The sequence below is a fragment of the Oncorhynchus mykiss genome, chromosome 8 (genome assembly GCF_057628025.1).
Source record: "Oncorhynchus mykiss isolate SJ-2025 chromosome 8, ASM5762802v1, whole genome shotgun sequence".
NCBI lineage: Eukaryota > Metazoa > Chordata > Actinopteri > Salmoniformes > Salmonidae > Oncorhynchus > Oncorhynchus mykiss.
In genome coordinates, this window is record NC_143029.1 from 39,327,628 (window position 1) to 39,335,248 (window position 7,621).

The 7,621-nt window shown below is 44.6% G+C and overlaps 1 long non-coding RNA gene across 1 annotated transcript; it reads right to left on the bottom strand.

Annotated features, from left to right (window-relative positions):
• Nucleotides 1-3,389: 3,389 nt before the first annotated feature.
• On the bottom strand, nucleotides 3,390-7,410 carry LOC118965515 (uncharacterized). Its single transcript, XR_016497786.1, has 3 exons — nucleotides 7,281-7,410; nucleotides 6,270-6,775; nucleotides 3,390-3,969 (listed from the first exon to the last, which is right to left on the bottom strand). It is a non-coding gene; the product is annotated as an uncharacterized LOC118965515 (long non-coding RNA).
• Nucleotides 7,411-7,621: the final 211 nt, after the last annotated feature.

The window sequence follows — 7,621 nt, forward strand, 5'->3', positions numbered from 1 at the left end:
AGCCAGTGGGTTTGGCGACGAGTATGAAACGAGGGCCAGCCAACGAGAGCATACAGGTTGCAGTGGTGGGTAGTATATGGGGCTTTGGTGACAAAACGGATGGCACTGTGATAGACTGCATCCAATTTGCTGAGTAGAGTGTTGGAGGCTATTTTGTAAATGACATCGTCAAAGTCAAGGATCATTAGAATAATCAGTTTTACGAGGGTGTGTTTGGCAGCATGAGTGAAGGCTGCTTTGTTGCGAAATAGGAAGCTGATACTAGATTTAATTTTGGATTGGAGATGCTTAATGTGAGTCTGGAAGGAGAGTTTACAGTCTAACCAGACACCTAGGTATTTGTAGTTGTCCACATATTCTAAGTCAGAACGATCCAGAGTAGTGATGCTGGATGGGCGGGCAGGTGTGGGCAGCGATCGGTTGAAGAGCATGCGTTTAGTTTTACTTGCATTTAAGAGCAGTTGGAGGCCACGGAAGGAGATTGTATGGCATTGAAGCTAGTCTGGAGGTTAGTTCACACCGTGTTCAAAGAAGGGCCAGAAGTATACAGAATGGTGTCATCTGCGTAGAGGTGGATCAGAGAATCACCAGCAGCAAGAGCGACATCATTGATGTATACAGAGAAAAGAGTCAGCCTGAGAATTGAACCCTGTGGCACCCCCATAGAGACTGCCAGAGGTCCGGACAACAGGCCCTCCGATTTGACACACTGAACTCTATCTGAGAAGTAGTTGGTGAACCAGGCGAGGCAGTCATTAGAGTAACCAAGGCTGTTGAGTCTGCCGATAAGAATGTGGTGATTGACAGAGTCGAAAGCCTTGGTCAGGTCATTGAATGCAGCTGCACAGTATTGCATCTTATCGATGGCGGCTATGATATCGTTTAGGACCTTGATCGAGCTCGGAAACCAGATTGTATAGTGGAGAAGGTATGGTGGGATTAGAAATGGTCGGTGATCTGTTTGTTAACTTGGCTTTCGAAGACCTTAGAAAGGCAGGGTAGGATATGTTGAATGGGGAGTGTTACTGCACAGTTATTTTCAAGTTTCTCCAGAGATGTTCGGTTGGGTTCAAGTCTGGGCTTTGGCTGAGCCACTCAAGGACATTGAGACTTGTTCCGAAGCCACTCCTGCGTTGTCTTGGCTGTGGGCTTAGTGTCGTTGTCCTGTTGGAAGATGAACCTTCGCCCAGTCTGAGATCCTGAGCGCTCTGGAGCAGGTTTTCATCAATGATCTCCCTGTACTTTGCTCCTTTCATCTTTCCCTCAATCCTAAGTAGTCTCCAAGTAGTGGCTTCCGTCTGGCCACTCTTACGTAAAAGCCAGACTGTTGGAATGCTGCAGAGATGATTGTCCTTCTGACAGGTTCTCCCATCTCCACAGACTCTGTGGAGCTCTGTCAGAGTGATCATCGGGTTCTTGGTCACCTCCCTGACCAAGGCCTTTCCCCCCCGATTGCTCAGTTTTGCTGGGTGGCCAGCCATAGGAAGTGTCTTGGTGGTTCCAAATGTCTTTCATATAAGAATGATGGAGGCCACTGTGCTGTTGGGGACCTTCAATGCTGCAGAAATGTTTTTTGTACCCTTCCCCAGATCTGTGCCTCAACACAATCCTGTCTCAGAGCTCTGCAGACAATTTCTTCGACCTCATGAATTGTTTTTTGTTCTGAAATGCGCTGTCAACTTATATAGACAGGTGTGTTTCTTTCCAAATTATGTCCAATCAATTGAATTTACCACAGGTGGACTCCAATCAAGTTGTAGAAACATCTCAAGGATGATCAATGGAAACAGCATGCACCTGAGCTCAATTTTGAGTCTCATAGCAAAGGGCCTGAATACTCATGTATTCATACTTATGTATGCACTTATGTAGTCCCTAAAGTGCACACATCCCTGGGTCGCTTGTCTTTTCAGTTCGCTGCAGCTAGCGACTGGAACGAGCTGCAACAAACACTCAAACTGGACAGTTTTAGCTCAATCTCTTCATTCAAAGACTCTATCATGGACACTCTTACTGACAGTTGTGGTTGCTCTGCATTGTTGTTTCTACCTTCTTGTTCTTTGTGCTGTTGTCTGTGCCCAACAATGTTTGTACCCTGTGTTGTGCTGCTACCATGTTGTGCTGCCGCCATGTTTTGAGGCTACCATGTTGTTGTCATTTTGTGTTGCTACCATGCTGTGTTGTCATGTTCTGCTTCCATGCTATGTTGTCGGTAGTGTTGTGTTGTCTCTCTTGTCATGTGTTTTGTCCTATATTTTTATTGAATTAATTTTTATTTTTAATCCCAGCCCCCATCCCCACTTTTGCCTTTTTGTAGGCTGTCATTTAAAATAAAAATGTGTTCTTAACTGACTTGCCTAGTTAAATAAAGGTTACATTTAAAAAAAATCTATGGTTTGGTATTAAAAAGAAGGTATTTATATTTTTTTATTTTTAATACATGTTTGTCATTATGGGGTATTTTGCTGTGTAGATTGGTGTGTAGATTGCTGAGGATTTTTATTTATTTAATCAATTTTACAATAAGGCTGTAATATAGCAAAACGTGGAAAAAGTCAAGGGGTTTGAATACTTTCTGAAAGCACTGTATATACTGTATATTCTTTTTCCCATCAGATTAGGAAATTACAGGCTGTTATCCCTAGGCTGCGCTCAAGATCAAAAATCTCCCCAATTGATTAAGCTTTTTAGGGACAAGAAAATTATCATACCTAGCCTATAACAACACAATTCAATAAAACATTTTTTTCCAGTGAATAAAAAACTTTAGTCTAGGCTGTAAACTGCAGTGAATATGCCATTTCAATAACCGCAAAAAAAATCTGAAATAATAATAATCTACCCTAGGCCTGACTAGGCAACCATTTGGATGATTAGGTGGCCATGATGGTATGAGGGCCAGACTTGGAATTTAGCCAGGACACCAGGGTTAACACCCCTACTCTGACAATAAGTGTCATGTGATGTTTAATGACCACAGTCAGGACACCCATTCAAAAGACAGCACCCAACAACAAGGCAATGTCGCAGGGGATTTTTTTTTATACCAGAGCAAAGAGTGCCTCCTACTGGTTCTCCAACACCAATTCCAGAAGCATCTGGTCTCCCATCCAGGGAACAACCAGGATCAATCCTGCTGACCTACAGAGGCAAGCCAGCAGTGGGATGCAGGTTGGTATGCTGCTGGCAACAGTCATCTTGCCTCATTGGCCATGTTAATGACTGAACTAACATTTGTCTCCTGATTGAGCATCTTCATATGCACTGTCAATTATAAAATAAATCACCTCAAACAGCTTGTCTGATTCACTGAAGCTTCATGGTGATGATAGAAAAACAACCATAAAAAAAAAACAGAATACAAAGAGCACAAGGAAAATCATGAAAGGTGGTATTAAAGACTATTTGTATTAAATGGCAACAGAATCACATGCATCGTTGGGAAATGTCCATTAGGACCTTGTGTGTCTTCTCTCGCTTTGTTTTAGTTTGTGTGTTGTGGTCCCTTTCTGGTCCAACCCACACAGAGAGCAGACTTGCCCTTCAGATTCATTTCATGGAGGATGATTTCAGTAAATTGAAAATGGGTTTAAGAGTGCAAAATTCAGGTCCAATTTTACCGCCACTGGAACTGTGTCGAGAAGGTTTTACATTAAAGGCTCTTACTCTTCAACCTCAATATAACATGGGACAGTCTTTTCCAATAAAAAAAATAAATGTAACATCAAAACCTGAATCAAATTAGACACCAGTACCTAACCTCTGTTAGCTACACTAAGGTTGTGTGTTGCTCCTAGAGTTTCAAGACTGAGAGGAGGGATATGTCTCTGGCTGTGCACATGGACGGCAGTGGAACGCCCTCCATCTTGTGCTCAACTGTGTTGACTTCCTCAGAAGGTCAGACATACTGGAGACTTCGCCGAACCGCCACTCACTAACGGGGCTAAAGGCAGTGCTGAATCTCCACACCTGCCCGAACAGAACAGGTAAGAAAGCATTAGTAAGGCAGGAAAGTTCACTCCAGTCTAGTTAACATTTAAAGGGGTATAGGGTAAGAGAATCAACATCAGTGCTATTGTACAAACAATAAGAAAAGAAAGGCCTATATGGTGGCAGTGGCACTTTAAAATCCTAGACTGGGAATGTAAATCCTCAGACGAGGTTGTAAATATAGTTATATACAACGGGTGGGTCTAATCCTGAATGCTGATTGGTTAAAACCGCATTCCAGCTGGGGTCTAATTCCACAAGTTACTACCTGACTGCGCAATCCACTGTCTCATCAGCCCAGGCAGGCAATTTATAAACTTGATCTCCACTATAAAAAGCATCTAGACATTATCTCACGTCTTTTAAACTAACATTTAGTTTTCAACAGCAGAGATTTGTAGAAACCTTGCTGTCTGTCTCTCCTACATTTGCAACATTGTTTTAACGTTCAAATTCGATCTCTAGCTGTCGCATAGTAATGAACGTGTCATGAACTCCTCAGTAAAAGGCACATGACAGCCCGCTTGGAACAGACAGGCAGGCAGCTTTTCTCAGCCCGTCAAAATCATGAAGCAGCATAATTTATGAATATATACAAAGACATATCAATAAGAAACAGGTAAAACGAAACGAAGTGCAGCTAGTTTACAGTCTTTCCAGCTTCAATTTCAAGTTATTGTGTAAGCTGTGTTGTTGGCTAGCTCCTCTGAACAACGCAAGAACACATTTTTTATGCCAGGTGAAATCCTGGCATAATGCCTCATTAGCTAATTGTTCTGGGATGTAACCAAATAAATGTCACTAGAAAACAGCTTAAACAAATGCAGCTACATTGTTGTTATTCTGGCTACACTTTTCGACATGACTGTAAATTAGCCGTAGTTGGCTAGCTAGCAAGGGATAAGAACGTTGACAGCCAGTAAGGTAATGGGACATTTAGAACTAACTACTGGGTCGCGTCCATAGATACAGAACAAAAAGACTGAATGACTGGCTCGCATCTCTGGCAACCGAACAGAGAATGAACGACTAGCCGGCTTGTTTAGAAACCTTAGATTTGTGTCGGACTATGTCTTGTGGAAGGATGAAATACTAGCACAGCTTGCTATACCAGTCCTCGTTGAAACCATTTATTCCGTTAGCAATTTTATCCTTTGCTAAGCTCAGTGGCGGTGACTGGGACGTCAATGTTGGTGGTGACTGTGTCGTCAATGGTGGTGGTGACTGTGTCGTCAATTGTGGTGGTGACTGTGTCGTCAATTGTGGTGGTGACTGTGTCGTCAATGGTGGTGGTGACTGTGTGGTCAATGGTGGTGGTGACTGTGTCGTTAATGGTGGTGGTGGTGACTGTGTCGTCAATGGTGGTGGTGGTGACTGTGTCGTCAATGGTGGTGGTGGTGACTGTGTCGTCAATGGTGGTGGTGGTGACTGTGTCGTCAATGGTGGTGGTGGTGACTGTGTCGTCAATGGTGGTGGTGGTGACTGTGTCGTTAATGGTGGTGGTGGTGACTGTGTCGTCAATGGTGATGGTGGTGACTGTGTCGTTAATGGTGATGGTGGTGACTGTGTCGTTAATGGTGGTGGTGGTGACTGTGTCGTCAATGGTGGTGGTGGTGACTGTGTCGTTAATGGTGGTGGTGGTGACTGTGTCGTCAATGGTGGTGGTGGTGACTGTGTCGTCAATGGTGGTGGTGGTGACTGTGTCGTCAATGGTGATGGTGGTGACTGTGTCGTCAATGGTGATGGTGGTGACTGTGTCGTCAATGGTGGTGGTGGTGACTGTGTCGTCAATGGTGGTGGTGACTGTGTCGTCAATGGTGATGGTGGTGACTGTGTCGTCAATGGTGATGGTGGTGACTGTGTCGTCAATGGTGGTGGTGGTGACTGTGTCGTCAATGGTGGTGGTGACTGTGTCGTCAATGGTGGTGGTGGTGACTGCGTCGTCAATGGTGGTGGTGGTGACTGTGTCGTCAATGGTGGTGGTGGTAACTGTGTCGTCAATTGGTGGTGGTGGTGACTGTGTCGTCAATTGGTGGTGGTGGTGACTGTGTCGTCAATTGGTGGTGGTGGTGACTGTGTCGTCAATTGGTGGTGGTGACTGCGTCGTCAATGGTGGTGGTGGTAACTGTGTCGTCAATTGGTGGTGGTGGTGACTGTGTCGTCAATTGGTGGTGGTGACTGCGTCGTCAATGGTAGTGGTGACTGTGTCGTCAATGGTAGTCATGACTGTTTCATCAAGGGTGGTGAATGCGTTGTCAACGCAGTGTCCTTGCTCTCACTCGCGCTCTCTACGGCGAAAACAGGTGGCTTTCTCTCGACCGTGGGCGCCATTGGGACCACCTTGAGGGACTTGATCAGTGTGTAATGGTCCTGCAGGGCCAGCGCCATGTCCAGCTGCTCTGTCTCCTCCACCCCCCAGATCAAGCTCTCGTATGATGTGTAATCCAAGCAGTTGATAGCCCACTTGTTCCACTCCATGGTGCGCAGGCATCCGGGTCTGCACTAGAGTGTCAGGGCAGCCAAAACCCCTGTTCAGGCAGGGCATTCTCTCCAGGGGACAGAGGAGGAGGTGCTCGGGCCCTTTGAAGGAGTGGAAAATGGCCCCACAGACTAGGGGGCAGGTGACAGGAGATACCGGGTTCTGGCCTGGTCATGCACCTCTGACTCAGGCAGGTCACACAGCGGATATGTTGCTGCTCCATCGTTAAGAGGGCAGGGAGTGGAGTATTTAGGGTGTTGTAAGGTGGAGCTGGGAGTGGTGGTGGGACCGGGAGAGTCAGCAGCTCTGTGAGGGGAAAAAGAGAAAATACACAGGACCTCATTTTATTTGATAGTTTTGATGCAGACAATACAGTACAGTCAATCCAATAAGTATTTCAAATAGAATCATTAGCTTTTTTTCTACACAAGTAAATTGGGTGAAAATGTACCAAAGTGCAGCAATTCACCGTCAGAATCATGCAAGTAGCAACATTACATCAAATAATAATTTGGATAGGAAAGTGGTCTGTCTTGCTCAGTTCAATACATAAGCTAAAGAGTGTGCTAGTTTAGCTATGTTGTGTCATTGTAACACCAAATAAAAAGCATAATAACAACTTGACTGGCCAACTGGATAGCTACTAAGCATAAATTAGCCGCTAGTTCGCCAGATTGGTCAACAAATGAAAACAAGCTGAAGCTAGCTAGCTAGTGACTCGGTTGTTCAAACTCCACGACTATAGAAACATAGTTACTTTCCCGTTTATCTTACAGTGCTACAGCTGGATATAAACAACTTTTTTCTATACCTTTTTTTCCCTTGACTTTCAACCAACCTCCCTTTGCCTTGTGTGTCTGCACCGGCGCCTTCTAAACCGATCGCAGGGGCATATTCATCACGTCAATTTTGTTGCAAAACGTTTCTTAAACTGAAGCAAATAGAACGAAACAGGGAGACCTACCTGAATTTGTCCAATAGAAACTCTCATTTTTGAAACGATTTGCAACAGTTTGTACTAATGATTACAGCTCGTCACTAGTTACCACAGCCACAAAGTCTATTTTAGTTTATATGAATGTTACCAAATAGCCCATTTTGACTTTGTGACTATGGTAACTAGGGGAAACCTCACAGAGAGATGTGCGTTCC